We start from the raw sequence: 19,506 nt of genomic DNA, 5'->3' as shown, positions 1-19,506 counted from the left end.
AAGGACTTACCCTAAATGCTAGCATAGAATAGCTAATTGCAATTATTGATATATAAATGTACTCATTATTATTTATACACATAATATTATTACATGTTCATACTTAATAAATAGTGGCTATTATTATTGTTATAAGATTATTGTATAGCAAAACAGCATTATAGATTATACCTCACACAGATACAAATTTGGAAAATATCTCCTATTGCATGGTTATGGACACTGAGCTAATAACTCCTTTAAAATCCTTTCCCTTTTTTCAGGCAAAGGACCCAGAGGGCAGTGTGTTGTATGAAGAGATTTAAAGTTAGAGCATTTCTCACCAAGATAAGGTGCTGAGAGATGACCCCTTCAATATATGTCAGGAGAAAAGCAAGCTTTGATGGATGGGGAAAAAATGAAGAAAAGATATATATATATATATAAAGAGAGAGAGATTTAGTCCACAGTGAGCTCAATCTCCAAAGGAGGCACAGTGGACCCCAAGAAAGCTGTGAATTGTTTGTGGGACCTGAGGACCTTTAGCAAATTGTGGTAATAGAGGGATGGAAAAGGTAGAAATTTATGAAGTATAAGGGGTAAGTAGCAAAAGTTTTTTAGGTCACCTTTATTTATTTATTTAGTTAGTTGTACAATGGACTTGAGAATAAGAATTAAATTTGGAAGAAATAAAAGAGTAAAATCTATACTAATAAAAGGGTAATATGCTAATTAGACCAGATAGACTGGACATCCTTCTGGATAAAGCTGGGGTGTGGCCGGCCTGCAAACTGCCCATGGCCCCTTGCCCAGGCCAGCCCTGCCCCCACTGGGGAACCCCCACCCCAACCAGGGGCTTCCTTCATGGCAGGCCAGATGGCCCCCACCCGTGCACCAGGCCTCTATCCTATACGAAAAAAATGTAATATGCAAATTGACCCTAATGGAAGAACAACCAGAATGACCACTGAACCTGTCACTATGAGGCACACTGACTACCTCTGTTCCCTTATCCTGGCCAGCAGGCTTCTTGACTCACAGATGGCTACCTTCTCACCATGTCCTCACATGGCCTTTTTTTGTGCACACATACTTTTTTTAAAAATTTTTTAAAATATATTTTATTGCCTTCAGAGAGAAAGGAAGAGGGAGAGAGAGACAGAATAATCAATGATGAGAGAGAATCATTGATTGGCCGCCTCCTACATGCCCCACACCGGGGATGGAGCCTGTAATACGGGCATGTGTCCTGACTGGGAATTGAACCACAACCTCCTGGTTCAACTACTGGGCCACACATACTTCTTGTAACTCTTCCTTTTCTCAAAAGGATACTAGTTTTATTGTATTAGGATCCTATCATTATGAACTCATTGAATCTTAATTATTTAAAGATTGCAAATTCAGGCATGTTGTGAATTTTGGGAATCACAAGACACTCTATAACATTAATGTAACTTACTTTTGCTTTTAGATCTTAGTATCATAATGCAGTTTTGATGACCTGAAGAATAATGCAGTTCTCTTCTATGATAACCATAATTATACTACTTTTTGCTTTAGTTGTTAGTAAATATGGAGTCTAACTGAAGGCTCAATAATCACAACTCTCTGGACCATAAAACCTGAGGGCATGGATTTGGTTGGTTCTTTGCCATTCCTGTTCCTTCCAATTCTCATTTCATTAACTGTACCTGGTAATGACTATTTACTTTGCTTATATTTTCCCATATTTTTTATTATTCTTACTTACTTTTGCCAACATTTTATTATTCATGTTATAGTTCTTAGATGCCTCAAATACTTTCTTAAACAAAGAAAAAATACGTAACAAAAAATGAGTAGTCAATAAAGTCAGAGAGCTTGAATCATTTCAGTGACACAACCTATATTCAATATAATGTATAAGCTGTGTATCTGGGTCTGTAATTCTAGTTTACTGTTTCCACTTTGTCTTTAGTTTCACTTTCCTTTTGAATCCCACTATTAAGCAGAAAGTTAAAAGGTTTTTGAGGGACTACATTTCCATTCATTATAGCAAAAACATATTGGAAGTCTTTATAAGCAAGTATGAAAAGAATCACACTATTGCTAAGAAGAAAATAAAGAATCAGAGATCAACTAAAGGACTTGATTGCATGCATATAAGCCTAACCAATGGACACAGACACCAGGGGGGTGAGGGCATGAGTGGGCTGGAAGAAGGCAATAAGGGAATAAAGACATATATAATACCTTAATCAATAAAGAAAAAAATAAAAACAGATAAGTTAAATAAAAGGGAAAAAAAAGAATTGCAATGTAATTTTTCAGTACCTATTTGTTTTTTACCTAAAATAACTAAGAATATTTTGGGGAGTAGGAATCAAAACAAAAAGAAACCCCAGTTATTCTTTTCATACCTTATCCATATTTACCTACTTGCCTAAAGCTTTCCTAATTTCTGAAGGAAGACTATCATGACAAGAAGTTTTTTAAAAATTCTTTCTCATAATTTTATTAAATATCTTTCAAAGATATATATATATAAGGCAGAAGTGAAGGAAGAGAAAAAAATATTAAAAATTGAAACCCTCCTAATTGAATTTAGAACTCACTAATATATACTTTCAGGTGAAGCTATTATTTGCTTAGACACAATCAAGGTAATTAGGTCAGATGATCTCCAATAGAGGGGTATAAATGGGAGAGGTCAAACACAACTATAAGATATATTAAAGACTAGTATTTGTTCTGGACTTCACTGGGTAAATTAATTAATTTGTGAGTTTCTCAAAGAACATAACTTAGTCAAAGAGGAGAACTTATTGGCCAATTGATAATGAAAACAAATTGGTCAATTGTATTTGTTTATAAAAATAAAGCATGCATAATAGTTTCTTGAAAACAAATTTTAAAAGTTTCTACAAAGGAGATATGCACAATGAGATAGGGTGTGATAAAAGAATAGAAATGCATGTTCTGTCTGGGTTAGGGGTGGGGAATCTTTTTTCTGCAAACAACCATTAGATGTTTATAACATAATCTGTTTAATGTAATTCACTTGTTGCTATAAAAAAAGCTTCTAGATTTATTGACTTTCAAGTTCCACCTGCAGTTGCCTTGGCAGAGCCAGACCAAATGATTTCCTGGGGCCTTACTTGGCCCTGGGGCCAGATGTTCCCCACCCCTGGTCTAGGTCAATAATGAATCTGAGGGCATTTCTAAAGGAGTAGTGTGGGTTCTAATTACAGATTGATCAACCATATTAACATATAGTCTTATTGCTAGTTGAACACATTATATTGTGGTGAAAAGTGCACTAGAACAGTAAGTAGAAATGTAGACTTGAGCCAAGATCCCACTGTCATTTGCTATGTGATCTTGAACATCTTATTAATATTTCAAAGCTCCAGAAATATTTTTCCTACCCAGTTGGCCCAATTGTTTAGTAATCAAAGGACAGAGGAGCAAAGGAGAGATAAAAAAAAAAGTATTTCTATTCAAAAGATAGTACCACTACTATTACTTTATTATTTAAAGTTATTAAGCTCATATTTTTTCAAGTGTCCTACAATTGGCACACTTTATTTAACATCTGAAATATTTTTATATTGATTTTACAAATGCCACAAATCCATCAGTAACATGAAAAAATCTGAAGCAAGGAATTTCATTATCAGCGTAAGCAAAAGGGCACTTAATCTAGAGTAGGGAAGAGCAAACCATGCCCTGATGTGCTAAGACTGCCCAGCACAGAGATGAAAGACTCCAGAGTAGCAGAGGCCATGTGCCAGAAGACTGTGAGAGAATTTATGAATTATGAAGACATGATCTTAGAGGAGCTACAAACCTTATTCCTTAGCTACCACTGCCCTATAGTTAAAAGAGCCTTCTGTAGAACATTCTAGAACAAGATTTGCTAAACTATGGCCTGGGGGCCAAATCTAGAATGCTGCCTATTTTTGTAAATGAAGTTTTATTAGAACATAATTATGTTCATTCTTGTGGCTATTTTTGTACTGAAACAGCACAGTAGGGTAGCTGCAAAACAGACTTTGTGGTACTGTATGTAATATTTATTATCTGGCCCTTTACAAAAATTTTGTTGACTGGGACCTAAATCACTGTCTCAATGACGTAATTGGAAACCTCCCAGAAGTTGTGTGAGAAGAATGATAGACACAAACTCATATTTATAGTCATACATACACTTGGAGGCTGACTTAGTTTGCTGATATAACATAATATCCCTCAAATGGGAATATGAACACTACCTGGGTGGTATATGGGGAGAATGATGAAATTCTGTTTGAGAAAGAAGTTGCTGCCTTAGAGTGTTTCCTTAAAACACAAGAGGTATGGTTAGAAAGGGTTAGCTTTTTGATTACACAACATAAGCTTCTGGACCTTTTGACCCTTAGAACTATGAACACTTACCTCCAGGGTCCCTAACAGGCATAGGTGACATCATTAATAAGTCTGTCCTATTATTTCTCAACTAGTGGCCCTTTGCAGGAAGATTCCTGCAATAGGGCTTTCTGCTGCAGTCGCTGCCCTGCCTGTTTTCCTCCCTTCTCCCTGCCCTGCCTGTTTCCCTTCCTTCTCTACCGCACAGCTTGCTTGCTTCTCCACAGCTTCTCTCCCTTCTGCAGCGCTTGGCTTCTTTCTACACTGTCTTCAGTCTCTGCTCTGGCCTGATATGCAAGTTAACTGCCGTCTTGGTGGGTTAATTTGCATACTCGCCCTGATTGGCTGGTGGGCGGGGCTTGTGGGCTTAGTGAAGGTGCAGTCAATTTCCATGTTTCTCTTTTATTAAGTAAGATGGATTAAAAAGGTTTTAATTGTTCTTTCCTCTGCTTTTTATATAAATTTGTGTAAAATTTTGTGTAGATTCTATAGCCACTTTTTTTTTGGGGGGGGGGGGGGTTGGGGGATGCTGATTTTTAGGGAAATGGGAAAGGAAGGGAAAAAGAGAGAGGAACATCAATGTGAGAGTGAAACTTAGATTGGCTGCCTCCTGCCAGGGTTCAAATCAGAAACCTGGGCATGTGCCCTACCCAGGAATTAAACAGCAACCTTTCTGTGTATAAGAGGAAGCTCAACTAACTGAGCCTTACTGGCCAGGGCTATGGTCACTTTTATATAATACAATAGATAGCAGAATATGACAAAATATGGTCCTTTGGCATAAGAATTATTTTCAGCTTTTTTTTGTTATTGTTTTTTAAGAGCAGGCATAGGAGAATCTGTGAAAACAGAATAGAAGCTACCTTTTTGTAAGAAAAAAAATACTTTTATAAGGGAAATGTCTACATTAAGGGTGTCTCTCTCTTTGTAGAAAGAAGAGAAGGATGGCTAAATCTGAAAAAATGAGATTTTTTATTTGTTAAGCCTCACTTGAGGATATTTTTCCATTGGTTTTTAGAGAGAGTAGAAAGGAAGAGGGTGAGACAGAGAGAGAGAAACATCAATGTGAGAGGGGTCCCTGACCAGTATCAAATCCAGGACCCTTCAGTCTGTGGGCTGTATTTCCTCTGTGTGTGTGTGTGTGTGTGTGTGTGTGTGTGTGTGTTAACTCCCTTAACTGGATTCCCCACTCCCCAACATCTTTCCTTCATTTTTAGTTGTAGATGGTATTTAAAGTGATGGCTTGGACCATTTCTGGGAGTTTGCTCATTTTATCTGGGTATCTCTCATGTGTATATGAGGTATCCATGTTATTAAACATTGGTTTGTTTTATTCTTGTTAATCTGTCTTTTTATTTCATGAGGGTCTCAGCCAAGAATCTAGAAGGGTAAAGAAAGTTATTTTTTTCTCTTATGTACATACACCCTATTTTACTTGGGTGAAACTTTAATAATGCTGAGCTGATATTAAAATGTTGTTCTCTCTCCTGTTTTATATTAGGATGGAGGATTCTTTTATTAGAAGGTTTTATTTTTCTTACAGAAGGAAGCCAACAAAGATGCAGATTCTTCTTTCCAGGTTTCATGTGGCAGCCAAATTCTGCATTTCTCATAAGCATCGAGGTAATGCATGTGCTGATGCTACAAGAACCACGTGTTTGAGTAACCAAAGGCAAATAGGAAAATTATCTTCAGATTTTCTAAAACTAAACTAAATGTACCTTGTCAAACCCCATTTCTACTCACTGCCACTTGCAGTTTAAAATTCAGTCTCTTTTGGGTAATGTAGTGGAGGGAATATTATTTTATCTCTATTCTTCTAAGTTTTCAGCTGGAAATACTGTAATAAAAATATTAATATGAGGAAAACAAACATACATTTATTAATATGTATTTCTCATGTACACATGGGAGATAACCAAGGAACAAATTAGTAACTCTCAGAAGTGGCTTAAAATTCAGGCTTAAATACCATCTTCAACTACAGACAAATGAGGGGAGTTCAGTCATGGGAAGGTGACCAGGTGAAGTATGAAAAGAAGAGTAAGCTTTCTCATGCAGGGTTAAGCCCATGCATTCTCCATTGCTAGGGGTTTTTCTTGATTTAGACATACCTTTCTTCCTGGTAAGGAAAGGAAGGCATTCTTACCAATGGAGATTTCCTTTATAAATGTGAAATACTGTATAATAAAAGCCTAATATGCAAATCAACCCAATGGAGAAACCACTGACAGAACAGCCAGCAGAACAGCTAATCCCTATGATGTGCACTGACCACCAGGGGGGCAAACACTCAACATTGGAGCTGTCCCCAGCCTGAAGACCCCAGGCCATCCAAGGCAGGTGCCAACAGGGGTCCCCCCCATTTCCCTGCTGGTTGCCCCACAGAGGGAAGCCTGGTGGTGGCGGTGAAGGGCAGGGCCAGTGAACGGTTGGCACCAGGCCAGCCAAGGCAGGTGCCAGTGGGAGGGGCCCTGATCACCCTGCCTGTTGCCCCACAAATTGACCCTAATCACCTGCCAGGCCTAGGGACCCTACTCATGTATGAATTTCATGCACCAGGCCTCTAGTTTCCTTATAAAAAAGGTAACTTCTACTTTGTTTTTAAAATTTCTCCTGTGTCTGCTGTTTCTCAAGATAATCAGCTCAAAATAAAAAAACAATCCTTAAACCAAAGAGAGATATGTGGGGTGACATATAGCACCACCCTTCAGAAACAGCTGAGTCAAATGCAGAGCTCTCATCTTTTCTCTCCTCTCTCTCTCTCTCTCTCTCTCTCTCTCTCTCTCTCTCTCTCTCTCTCTCTCTCTCGGCAAGGGGTTTTTCACATCTGAGATTAGGAGACATTTACATGTGTCTACGTGTAGCTTGCATGCCATTATCTGTATCCTGATGGCATCTGCTCAGGTTTGACTTGGTTGGGCCTCTGCTGCTGAGGCTGGTGTCCTTGCAGTGAGGCCAGTGGCTTGGTTCACCCTATTGAAGTCCTCCTTAACCCAGGCTCAGAACCTTTTTTTCATCTGCTCTTTCTCACCTTTCTGCACCTTATCAAGCCCCAGGTGAGTACCCTCCTGATGGTGTAGCTAGGATCTTTTGGAGGCTTCCTACGAAATCAACTAACTAGCCCTTTACATGATGCATGGCTTCTCCAAAACCAGTTCTGCGTCCTGAACTATGATGGGAATGAAAAGGGGCTGTAAGGCTAAACTACAAATTCCATTATGACCTTCTTTCTCCTGGACTCACCTAAAATAAAGTCCTGACTTATGGTCCTTTCAGAGACATTCATGCCCTCATATAGTCCTGCCTTTATTTAAAATGTTTCTACTTATTCCATCCTGGGCTTTTGCATTTCTTTTTATTTTAAAAGAATTGCATTAAAATATCACTTACCTTGCTTACTGATTTTTTTATACCCCTTCATTGTGAACCCAATGTGAGTGCCTTGCTCACCTCACTCTAATCCCAGCCATATTGCTGTTTTCTCCTCCCTCCCCAAAGGCAGTGAACTATAACCCCATTTGAGTGGGAAACCAGGGCTTGCACTATCATGCCTTAGCATTACCTGCATTTGTTATAGGTGATCTTGCTACTCCACTTCCTTTGGAGCTTGTTTTTTTCATTCTCAAATGCTTTCCCCTCATTCAGGAAAGAAAAAGGGAAGAAAAAAAGATGTCCTACTCCTGTGAATTAAGTGTATTGACTTTCATGACTGTTATTTTCTTCCATGAAATTAAAGATTAAAGATTATTATTATTATCACTGCTACTATTATTATTTGCCATCTTCATCCATTCTCCCCCTATATATACATTGCAAAAATAAAGCCATGGTTTTTTGTCCAATGAATAAAAACACAATTAATATCTCAAAATACTGCCTTCTATAGTTTTAAAATAATAACTAGGATAAGATTAGGCAGGTAGAAAACTGAGCACTTTGCCAGTATTTAGCTACTACAGTGGAGATGAACAGATAATAGTACCATTTTTCAAAAGACAAGATAAGAAAATATTTAGTTGAATGTTAGCTCTTATGAAGGTAAGGATTGTGTTTCATGTATTTTGGTAGGGAGGGAGAGTTAACACATATTTGGCTGATAAGTATATGGTCATAGTTCACATTTTAATTATGTATTGTTTATTTCCTATCTACTACATTTTGTGGCATCTAAAAAAGTTGACCAGAATACGAAAAGTCAGTCATAAGAATTGATGTTTCTCCAACTATGTTATGCAAAGGCTACTGGTTATTAACAACTGTAGAAATAGCTCTTGGGTCCTCATTTCCAAGACGACCAAGAAAAGAATGAATAGAGGCCATGCCAAAAAGGGTCATGGCCACATGCAGCCTATTCATTCCTATTCGTTGCACCAACTGTGCCCCATATGTGCCCAAGGACAAGGCCATTAAGACATTTGTTATTCAATATGGTTTTACTTATATGTGGAATCAAAAACAATAAATGAGCAAATAAAAAAGAAATATAGGTATAGGAAACAAATTGATGGTCATTCCATGGGAGAGGGTATTTGGGGGCAGGGATGAAAAGTTGAAAGGGATTAAGAAATGCAAATTGCCAGTTATAAAAACAGTCATGAGGATGTAAGTAGAGCATAAATATTATCTATAATAATAAAAGTGTAATATGCTAATTAGACTGGATGTGCTTCTGGATGAAGCCAGGGCTGGAGGGAAGCCCAGGTCCGGGTGCCTGAAGGAAGCTGGAATTGGCAGCCAGGGGAAGGAAGGCCTACTCTTGCATGAATTTTATGCCTCAGGCCTTTAGTAGTCAATGATATTGTAATGACTATATATGGTGTCATGAGTATTAGGCTTACCAGGGTAATCACTTCAATTTGTAAAATATGTTGTACACCTGAAACTGGTATAATATTGTAAGGCAACTGTGATCAAAATAAATAAATCTGAAGATCACTTGAAGAATAAAAAGTATTGGGAAACTTGACAACCCCCTCCCCCCAAAAAAAAACAACAACAAAAAACTGTATTTAGAAGAAGAAAAAAAGGAGTTTGCCATTTGAAACATAGTAGAGGCCTCAGCCATTAGGGCATTTCTGAAGCAAGTGTCTTCAATGCATATGTGCTTCCCAAGCTGTATGTGAAACCACATTACCGTGTGAGCTGTGCCACTCACAGCAAAATGTTCAGGAATTGTGCTGATGGACCCGAAGGACCGAACACCCCCACCCAGATTTAGACCTGTGGGTGCTGACCCATCACCTCCACCAAAGTCCATGTAAGGAGCTAAGTCTGTAATGCCTGAAGAAAAGTTCTCTGGAAGAAAAAAGAAAATAGAGATTGTACTTTTAAAAAAAAATTGTAGCCCTCACCAGTTTGTCTCAGTGGATAGAGAGTCTGCCCATGGACTGAAGGGTTCAGGGTTCAATTCCCTGTCAAGGGCACTACCTTGGTTGCAGATTTGATCCCCTATCCTGGTCAGGGCACGTGTGGGAGACAACCAATTGATGTGCCTCTCTCATATGGATATTTCTCTCTGTGTGTCTCTCCCTTCCTTCCATTCTCTAAAAATCAATGGAAAAATATCCTCTGGTAAAGATTAACAACAACAAACTGTAGGAATAAAACCTTTTTAAAGTAAGGAATTTAAATTCAGGCCTCATTTTGAAATAAAAATCTGGAAGTAGAATGGAAGTAGAGGGAAAGGAAGTAGGAAGCAAGATATAGAAAATAAACCTTCCAAGTTGATTTTAAAAAGATGATAAACTGGACAGAAAGCATAAAAGTCCTGCTGTATGTGGAATAGCTTGATGGCAGTTCCAGAGGAAGTAAGATCCATATCCAGTTTGTAATGGATGGGTGGGAGGTGAAACAGTCCGCTGGGAGCTGTACAGTTAAGGGAATAATTGTGCGTGAGACAGAGTGACAACTGCCCTCTTGCTCATTGAAAGAAATCATCATGAAGGAGGTTTGGAGAATGTCCTAAATTTCACACTATGTTCTTCAAATAGCTGGTAACCTATTTTTATGAGAGCCCTGAGACCTACTTTCAGTGATCATTTATCCAGACAGTTGAGTTTCTTTAATGAAATAGCATTACTCCTTTGGGAAAATAATTTGAGGACAGGAAGCAATCAGGCCTCCTAGCAATGCCCACTATGAGAGGTGTTCCCTGGGAGCCGGCAGGCACTCAGGGCAGAAATGAAGCAATTATACTTACATCCTCACTCATTGCCGAGGGGTGGGGGATAGTTTTTAAATATTTCTTTTTAAGTCTATCTCACCCATCTCTCCCCTTTACCTAAATGAACATAATGTAAGTTTAAGAAATGGATGTAAGTCCTCACCGGTTTGGCCTGTGGACTGAAGGGTCACAGGTTCGATTCTGGTCAGGAGCTTGTACCTTGGTTGCAGGCACATCCCCAGTTGGGGGTGTGCAGGAGCCAGCTGATGGATGTTTCTCTCTCATCGATGTTTCTGATTCTCTATCCCTCTCCCTTCCTCTCTGTAAAAAGTCAATAAAAGATATATTTAAAAAAGAAATGGATATAACGTAGTTTGGGAAACTAAAATTATGATGATGACAATGACAATTTAACAGTATTATCTTATTTGTAAGTTTTAATACTACGTTATAGACTTTCTTGAGGAAAATGACTATTTTCTTATGTATTTACTGTGACTAAGTCCAGATATGATTAGTTTTATGTTCTTATTAGGTAACAATTGTTACAATTTTCAGTTATGTTATTTTAGGGTCATGTTATTAAATGACTCAGAAAACCCCCTCATTTCTCTGTGATCTTCCCTATGTCCTTAGCATGACAAATGAATCCAAAATCAGACAGTAGATGGTGCTATTATTTCAAGGACTATACAGTCCCAAAGACTTACAGAATTTTTTAAAACTACAGAAACAAATGAGAGAGAAGTGTGAAACCTTAACAAAGTTTTCTGGTTTGCAAAGGTTACAGAGTAGGAAGCTACTTTTATGCAGTGACCTATTCTGTCCCTTTTGGGGGTAAAATAACAATCAAAGCCTCCCTTAGTAATTAATAAGTTCCTCTCCCTGGAAGTAACTATGCCCGCATTTAATGTTCTCCTTTGAAACAGAAACAAACGCAGATGCTGTTGCTCATGCCGACTGCTAGTGCAGACAGAAAGCAATTCACAAGAGCTCAGCAATGCAGAAGATATTAAAATGTAAAACACATGAATGCGAAGTTTCCTTAAAAACACTGAAAAGAAGTTTTTTCTAATATAAAGCAATTTATATGTAAAACATCTGTAATCACAAAAGCACCTTAAATACAATATTCAAATGCAAGCAATAAAGGCAATAAACTCCCCTTTCCCCCCCTCTCCCCCCTGCCCCCCAAGTACCTGACAATGATAAATCAACATATTAAAAGCTTGCCTCTCCTGGTGGCAGATGCTCTTTGAAAGGGAATGGGTAACAGATGATACCTTAGAGGGGTCCAAACAGTGGGGACACAGGCCCGGACCAGTGGAGCCAAAGCTCCTCTGCTGGATCAGGAAACCTGCAGCTAAAGCGCAATTGCTGTTGAGGTTCCTAAAGAGCAACACTACAAGCTGTCTCTTTAAAACCCCGTCACTCAGAGATAATGGCTGCTGGTGGGAATCCTGTACCTGTCTCATGGCAAAGGTTTAGGTTATTCTCATTTTTCATGCCTAGACAAAACAAATGGTGATGGGCTGTCTTAAGGATGATCAGCATTGGCTACATAAATTTGCAACTCAGAACACCTAAATGTAAAGAGAAAAAAAAAATTAAACCAAATGACTTCTGATATTGCGAGAGCAAGAGCAAACACTGACATTTAAAACACTGATGAATAATTAATTGCATCAATTTAAGTCTGTCATTTCTTATTTGAGGGCCACTCATAGTTTCAGACATACATTTCTAAGAACGTTCACTCTTTAAAGATGGTATTGCTTTTAACCTAAACCTAATAGTTTCATTTTGAGTTGGAAATGTTTTTACACTGTTGATTAACAATTCTGCTTCTGGTTTTGTTCCATCAGCATCTCATGTCCATTATATGCCTCCTAATCCTGACTGTTATATAATTGCATGAATAATGTAAAAAATAAGTAGTATCTAATGTTTAGTGAGTTTTTTGAAAACAGTTGCTAGAACTGCTTTTACTTCATATTGAACATTTTTTTTTTCCTGTTATTATCTATACTAGGGGCCTGGTGCACAAAATTTGTGGGCTGGGGAGGGGTGCCTCAGCCCTGACTGCCCCCTCTTACATAACCAGAGCCCTCAGGGGATGTCCTACTGATGGCTTAGGTCCTCTCCCCTTTGGGAGTGGACCTAAGCCACAGTCTGACCTCCCTTTGTGGGAGGCGATTGGGCTGATCAGAGGAAGTCACCAACCCCATCACCCTGCTGCTGTAACCACTGCCACTAAGATATTTTCATCAACATGGACTCCAATCCCTTCATCATGAAAAAAATGACAACTTTATTTAGGCATTTTCAAGATGTGTCTTTCATAAAATATGACATGCCTTTCTTTATTTTTCTTTTTATCCTCACCTAAAGATATGTTTCCATTGAATTTTATTTTTCTCCCCTTCCCTCAGATCCCAGGCTTGGCCCCTTTTCATGCCTAAAGCCTTCACCTGATGGCCAGCTGGGAGTGACCTGGGTGCCTCTGAGGTTCCTGGGACCCGGATATATATGCAAATTAACTGCCATATTTGTTGGGTTAATTTGCATACTCACTCTGATTGGCTGTGGGCGTAAAGGAGGTACAATCAATTTACATGTTTCTCTATTATTAGGTAAGATGTGGCAGTGTTAAACTGGGCCTCAAATTCTTGGACATTCTGACTCAAACTGAAGGTCCTCATCACTATGATTAAGTTTAGCTGTAAGTCCTAGATCTAGAAAGCATATTTCCCTCTATATCTTCACCTCAGATACCTAACCTTTCCCCCAGTAATCAGCAACTCCCAGGAGGCAGCAGAAGATAATTGCCTAGACCTGACTAATAATTAGGGGCCCCAAATCTCTAAGGATACAGTTAGCATTTTGACCTAAGTTATGTCTCAGCTCCTGATTCAAAAATGGAATGACCTCCTGGCTACTTTCCATGAAACCAGACAGAGAAAGACTGTAACATATACCTCAGGAGCTGAAAATAATTTATTACCTTTACCTCACCTCTGACTAATCAGCTCCCAGCACAACCTCCAACTGTAACCCCTGGTGTCTAGTGATTTTGCCCTGTATAATTGGTAACCTGCACACCATCAGGAGTGGGGTCTTTAGAGCATGAGCTCCTTGTTCTCCAGATTGGCCAATTCAATATTAAATTATTTTTATTTCTAAACTGCAAACTTCTGCTTATGCATTTCTTTGGGCTCGTGCACACAGGCAGCCAGGTGCAAAGTTAGGGGTCCTAGTAACACTGTCATTGAAAAGTGATGTCTATGCCGTTTTCCCTTGAATCTGGTAATTGCTTTGATACAATGCAGAATAAACCATATTTCATGACTTTGACTTCAATATAAAATTATACGATGCCTTGGTCTCTCAGAATGCTCACTGCCTTCCCGCAGGATCCATGTACACAGGATCTCACATTCTAAGAAGTCTCAGTTGCATGAAGAGGTCAGGCCTTAAGCCCAACTGGTTTGGCTAAGTAGATAGAGCATTGGCCTGTGGATTAAAAGGTCCCAGGTTCAATTCTAGTCAAGAGCATATACACTGGTTGCAGGCACAACCCCAGTAGGAGGTGTGCAGGAGGCAGCTGATCAATGTTTCTCTCTGATTGATGTTTCTAACTCTCTATCTCTCTTCCTTCCTCTTTGTAAAAAATCAATTATATATATATATATATATATATATATATATATATATATATATATATATATATAGTCAGGCCTTGATTAGGTTCTCTGGGCCACGGTCCCAGCTAAGGCTAGTCTTTCCGTCATCCTAGCCTAGGTACCAAAATGATAAAAAAAACTTTCAAGAATTTCTGTCCCCAGATGAATCACCTTGTAAACAAACAAAAAATGTTCACAGATAAAAGGTCTTTTAAAAGAAAAAGTTAATTTAGTTGATAGTAGCCTGAGAAGGTCCAGGTCCCTGGGCATGAAGGTTGAGCCATCAGCAGCAGGACTAATATGTCTGTAATCAGCTAATTATTAATAACAGGAAAAGAGCAAAGTGAAGGCCAGACATATGCATGTCACTTGGGCAGCTTCACCAGGAAGCTGAAATTTCACACTCCCCAGGGAACCACTGGCCCATTTCTTACAGATTACTGGGGGAAAGGCCTGGACAAAAGGGAGATAGACTCATGCACAGTGAGTGGGGTGACATAGGAAAGGTATTTGCCTGTCAGTCAAACCTGACAACAGAGATCATTGGCCACAGGGGATAGGGCGGCTACAACCCTGTGAAAATTTGGGGATACATAATCCAAAAATAAAGGAGCTACCTCACTTATTACTCTTGGTTCTTATCTCTTGGTTCTATGGTTCCTTTGGCTTTGCTTTTGCCCTGTTCTTTCTATGGCCATGTAGTCATGGAGACCCCACATTCAACGAATTGAGGGATTGCAGTGGGGAACACAAAGCAAGCTAGCCGGATGCTGGAATGGACTGCCCAACAGGGAATAGAAACTCTGGACACTGCCTTTGGACTTAGCCCTGCTAAAGGCAAATGGGACTTCTTCCTCGGCAGGACAAAGGGAAATGAGACCTTGGGACCTCAGGGGTTTAATTCCACAGAAATAAAGCTTTCTATGATATTTCATCCTCAAGTCTCAGAAAAATAACTTTTGCGGGTATTGCAAGAAGTCCACTCCCCACAGCACCTGGTGGGGTCGAAGACCTCTCCCCACCAATACAGTGCTAAGTGAAAAAGGCAACATGTCCATCATCCTGGAGTTGACAGGCACTTTATGCACTACGGAAAAGAAAAATAAAGATATCGTTATTTTGAAAGAATTTATGTTGGCTACAGATAAGCAGGGTCAGAGAGAAGAGCTTAAGTGGGACAATTTTATGATAGATGCAGTCTGTTAGGAAGAAATATCTACCACTTTTGATTGGGGTGGCCAACAGTCTTGAAACTTCAAGCATAAGTGGAATGTGGTGGCTTCTAGTGGTTTCTACAGAAGTTGATTCAAACCTCTAACATACATTCAGGAATGTGAGCTGTCTTTTGCTAGTTGGCCCACAGCTATTAACTGGTTAACTATTGTTTCTTTCTTTCATTCTCAGGTCCACTGTAATTTAATTTAGGAAATCTCAGAACTTTTATCAACCCAAGATATTCAAAACATTCCAGCCGAAGCCTCACTGTGCCCTTCTGGAATATACAACCACAGGATCACTAAGTATAGTGGACTGGTTTCTTACTTAGAAATTGGCGACTGGAACACCAGAATTGGATTATAAATTGCATTCACATTATCAATCATAAACTGTCAAAATATTCAGGTAAATACTTAGTCTTAGATACTTCTAGTGTCCCTAGCCTCCCAGTTGGTGTCCTGCCTTGACTCTCTCCAATATGTCCCACCATCTTTCAATGGATATTCACTGACCTTTGTGCTCTTTCATCTCCACATACACATTTATTTCCAACTTAACTTAAAAACTGTTTACTACATCCTGTAAATTTCAAGAGAAAAGAACTAGAATCTCTAGGGTCATTTCAATGCTACATGGCTACTCTATGAAGTCCACCTCAAACCCAAGCACTCCCCTGAGAAGCAGTACGTTAGTTTTCAGTGTTGCTGATGGGTTTATGGCTCACCTTAACTACAATGAAGGGCATAGGTTTAATTAAAAAACTCTAAACCCTTAATGTTATAGTCATTGTTCCTCAATATCATTACTTTTCCTACCCTTACTTTGTAAGATACTGTCTTCTGGTGCTTCCTCTTAGTTTATGAGTCAAGTTCTTTCTTTCTTTCTTTTTTTGCAAAATATCATTTGCATTCCTTCTTCCTCACTGGTCTTTCTAAGATTAGAATATGATTTTCTCAAATATCATACATTGACTACTTACCTATTGTCAGGCATTTTGCTCAGTTGTTTAAATTCAACATCATGTATCAATTCACTTCCTAAAATTCGTTCTATGCCAACATATTACCCTTCTGTATTGTTTATCTTTTTACCATTATTGTTTCTTTGAATGCTCAATATGAGGACAAGGATTGTGTTTCTCTTATTTTCCTTGGTGTTTCTAGAATTTTTATATAAGGAACTGAACATAATAGGTGGTCAATAACAATATTTCAGAAACAATCCAGCTAAAGACTAATAGAATTTATAAATAGCTTCAAACATTGGCTCTTTTCATTATATCAATCAGGTGCTTAAATGCTGTAATGCAATTTAATTTTATTAGTGATTATATAATTCCAGTGAGGCTATTTCAAACACAGTCTATTCTCTGGTGGCTGTTTTCACATGAAAAATTAGATATACCTTTTTAGGAAGAGAAATAAAAACACTACATATTTCTTGACATTTACTGAAGTTAATGGATATCTACAGTACTTTATTTCAATCACATTAAGCCCTATTTTTTTTTTTTTAACAGAGAGGAAGGGAGAGGGACAGAGAGTTAGAAACATAAATGAAAGAGAAACATCGATCAGCTGCCTCCTGCACTTCCCCCACTGGGGATGTGCCCGCAACCAAGGTACGTGTCCCTGACCAGAATCAAACCCTGGACCTTTGAGTCCACAGGCAGACGCTCTAAACCACTGAGCCAAACTGGTTTCAGCAAGCCTTATTTTTTAACAAGTACTAATGATATACGCTTTAAATATGAAATCATCTCTTCCAGCCTAGCTGGTTTGTCTCAGTGGATAGAGCATCAGCCCATGAACTGACCGAAATGGCTCCTTTATCTTGCCAGTGGGCACCCTGGCAGTGGGCACTGGCAACGCACCCATTTCTAAGAGAAGATTGAAACTGAGAGAGCCCTCATCAGCCAGTGTGGGAAAACTGCTCAGCATTGGCTGCAGTCCAGCCTATGTCCAGGGTGGCCCATTTGAAATCCTTCTGTTCAGTGCATCCAAGTGCGAGTGCCTCGCCAAGCAGCACACCAGGCCCTGCTGAATGCCGCTGGATCTTGGAGGCCTGCATGCGCCACCTACACTACAAATGGATCCCCGTGGGAAACAGCCACATGGCTGACATTAATTCCACTTTCAAGAAGCAACAGACTTCATTGACTGTGTCAGGGAAAGGGGAGGCAAGGTCCTGGTCCGCTGGGAGGCTGGGAATCTCCCTGTCACCCACCATCTGCAAAGCTTACCTCCTGAACACCAGGCAGTTGGGCCTGAAGGACGCCTTCCATTACATCAAACAGAGGAGTGTAGTCTCGCCCAACTCTGGCTTCCTGGGCCAGCACCTGCATATGAATCCGAGACCTGTCTTCCAACCCACCCCCTGGGCTCCATCCTGCCAAAGGGAGGCAGCCAGCTCTTCCTTCAGAGCTCATTTGTAGACCCTGAGCCCTGATGTGCAGGGTTCCTACTGCTCATTCCCTACCTCGGTGCTGGCGCCATTGCCCACCCACTCCTCAGTCTCAGAGCTCAGCAGAAGCTTCATGGCCACAGCCACATCCTAATAAAACTGGATGGGGAACCCACCCAGCCCCAAGAACAATTGTGATTTTTTTTTCTTTTATTATATATATATATATATATATATATATATATATATATATTATTGATTTTTTACAGAGAGGAAGGGAGAGGGATAGAGAGCTAGAAACGTTGATGAGAAACATCGACCAGTTACCTCCTGCACACCCCTACTGGGGATGTGCCCACAACCAATGTACATGCACTTGACTGGAATTAAACCTGGGACCTTACAGTCTGCAGACCAATGCTCTATCCACTGAGCCAAACCAGTCTCAGCTGATTTTGTTTTTTAAAGTCGTGGACATTTTATACCTGTGCAATCCTGAAGCCTACCTCTGACCCGCTATCCCCATGGGATAGTGAGGGGTCCCCAGGCTTGCAAACAAACTTCAGACTGACCTCAGGGATAGGTCCTCAGACAGAAGGAAGGCCAAGCCATTATGAGAGCACAGCCTGTGCTCCAGACCCCCTGCCCTCTCAGGAATGCTCAGTCCAGGCCCTCAAAGTTTACCTATCATTTCAGGTGTAAGGCAGTAAACACCTGCAGCAACATGGAAGAAAGCAGCTGCTAGACCGGGTGAAAAGGCAGGTAAGAAGCCAATTCATTCTGAAGGAAGCACAATGTCCACCTTTCTTTTGGAACTTTGGCATTCTCCTTGTCTGTCTCTGTTGCTTCAGGGAATAAGCTGATCACCTAGTCAGGAAAGTAACCCTCCAGGGTTTCTAGGGACCCAATGTGTATGCTGATTTGAACCCTTGTATCCATTTGAGATTCCCTCTTGGGTCCCCCAGAGGCAGTTTGTTGAAGTAGCCAGGTGTTGACACTTCTGGGTTGCCTTTCCACTGTGGGCAATGACTTGATGTTTGCATAACTCTTACTCATACTTAAACCTTGATTGTCATACCTTGATTCAAAGCCACTCTTATATCATTTTGAAGAGAGTTCTTTAGACCATAGACCAAAAAATCTGTTTGAGGTGGTGACCATGCCTGCCAGGAAAAAAAGGGGTACCTACTGTCTGGCTCAGTGTCACTGACAAGGTCTTTTCCCCAGCTGGCTGTCCTTAAATATGTTTGTCTCATCTCTTGTGACATTTGTGTGTGTTTTATTTGTTGTTGTTTGTTTGTTTTTTCCCTTTTCCTTGGAGATTGTCTTTAAGATGCTGACTTCTAGGGTTTATGCATTTTGCAGTGTGGTACTATTTTATATTTTGTCTTTAGATTATTTCTCCAGGGGAAAAGGCAATAATTTGCTAAAAACATACAAATGTGAACAAAAGCAATATGTTATTGGTTGTTGTTGTTTTTATAGTGTAAAATAAAAATATTGAAAAGAATCAATGGAAAAATATCCTTGAATGAGGATTAGTAACTCAATAATCTCTTCCATATTAGGTTTTAAAAATGTCTACTAACATTCACATTCATGATGGGCTTCAGAAATCTTCAAAGGAATTGAATAAGAAGTCACAAACCCCCTATAGTTAGCAAGATT

The 19,506-nt window shown here is 39.5% G+C and overlaps 1 pseudogene; it reads left to right on the top strand.

Moving 5' to 3' along the window:
- The first annotated feature begins 15,267 nt into the window (after nucleotides 1-15,267).
- LOC118709733 lies at nucleotides 15,268-18,461 on the top strand (annotated as a pseudogene).
- The last annotated feature ends 1,045 nt before the right edge of the window (nucleotides 18,462-19,506 follow it).

Source organism: Pipistrellus kuhlii, unplaced genomic scaffold, assembly GCF_014108245.1.
Source record: "Pipistrellus kuhlii isolate mPipKuh1 unplaced genomic scaffold, mPipKuh1.p scaffold_m20_p_7, whole genome shotgun sequence".
Classification (NCBI taxonomy): domain Eukaryota; kingdom Metazoa; phylum Chordata; class Mammalia; order Chiroptera; family Vespertilionidae; genus Pipistrellus; species Pipistrellus kuhlii.
This window is presented reverse-complemented; position numbering and strand designations above follow the sequence as displayed.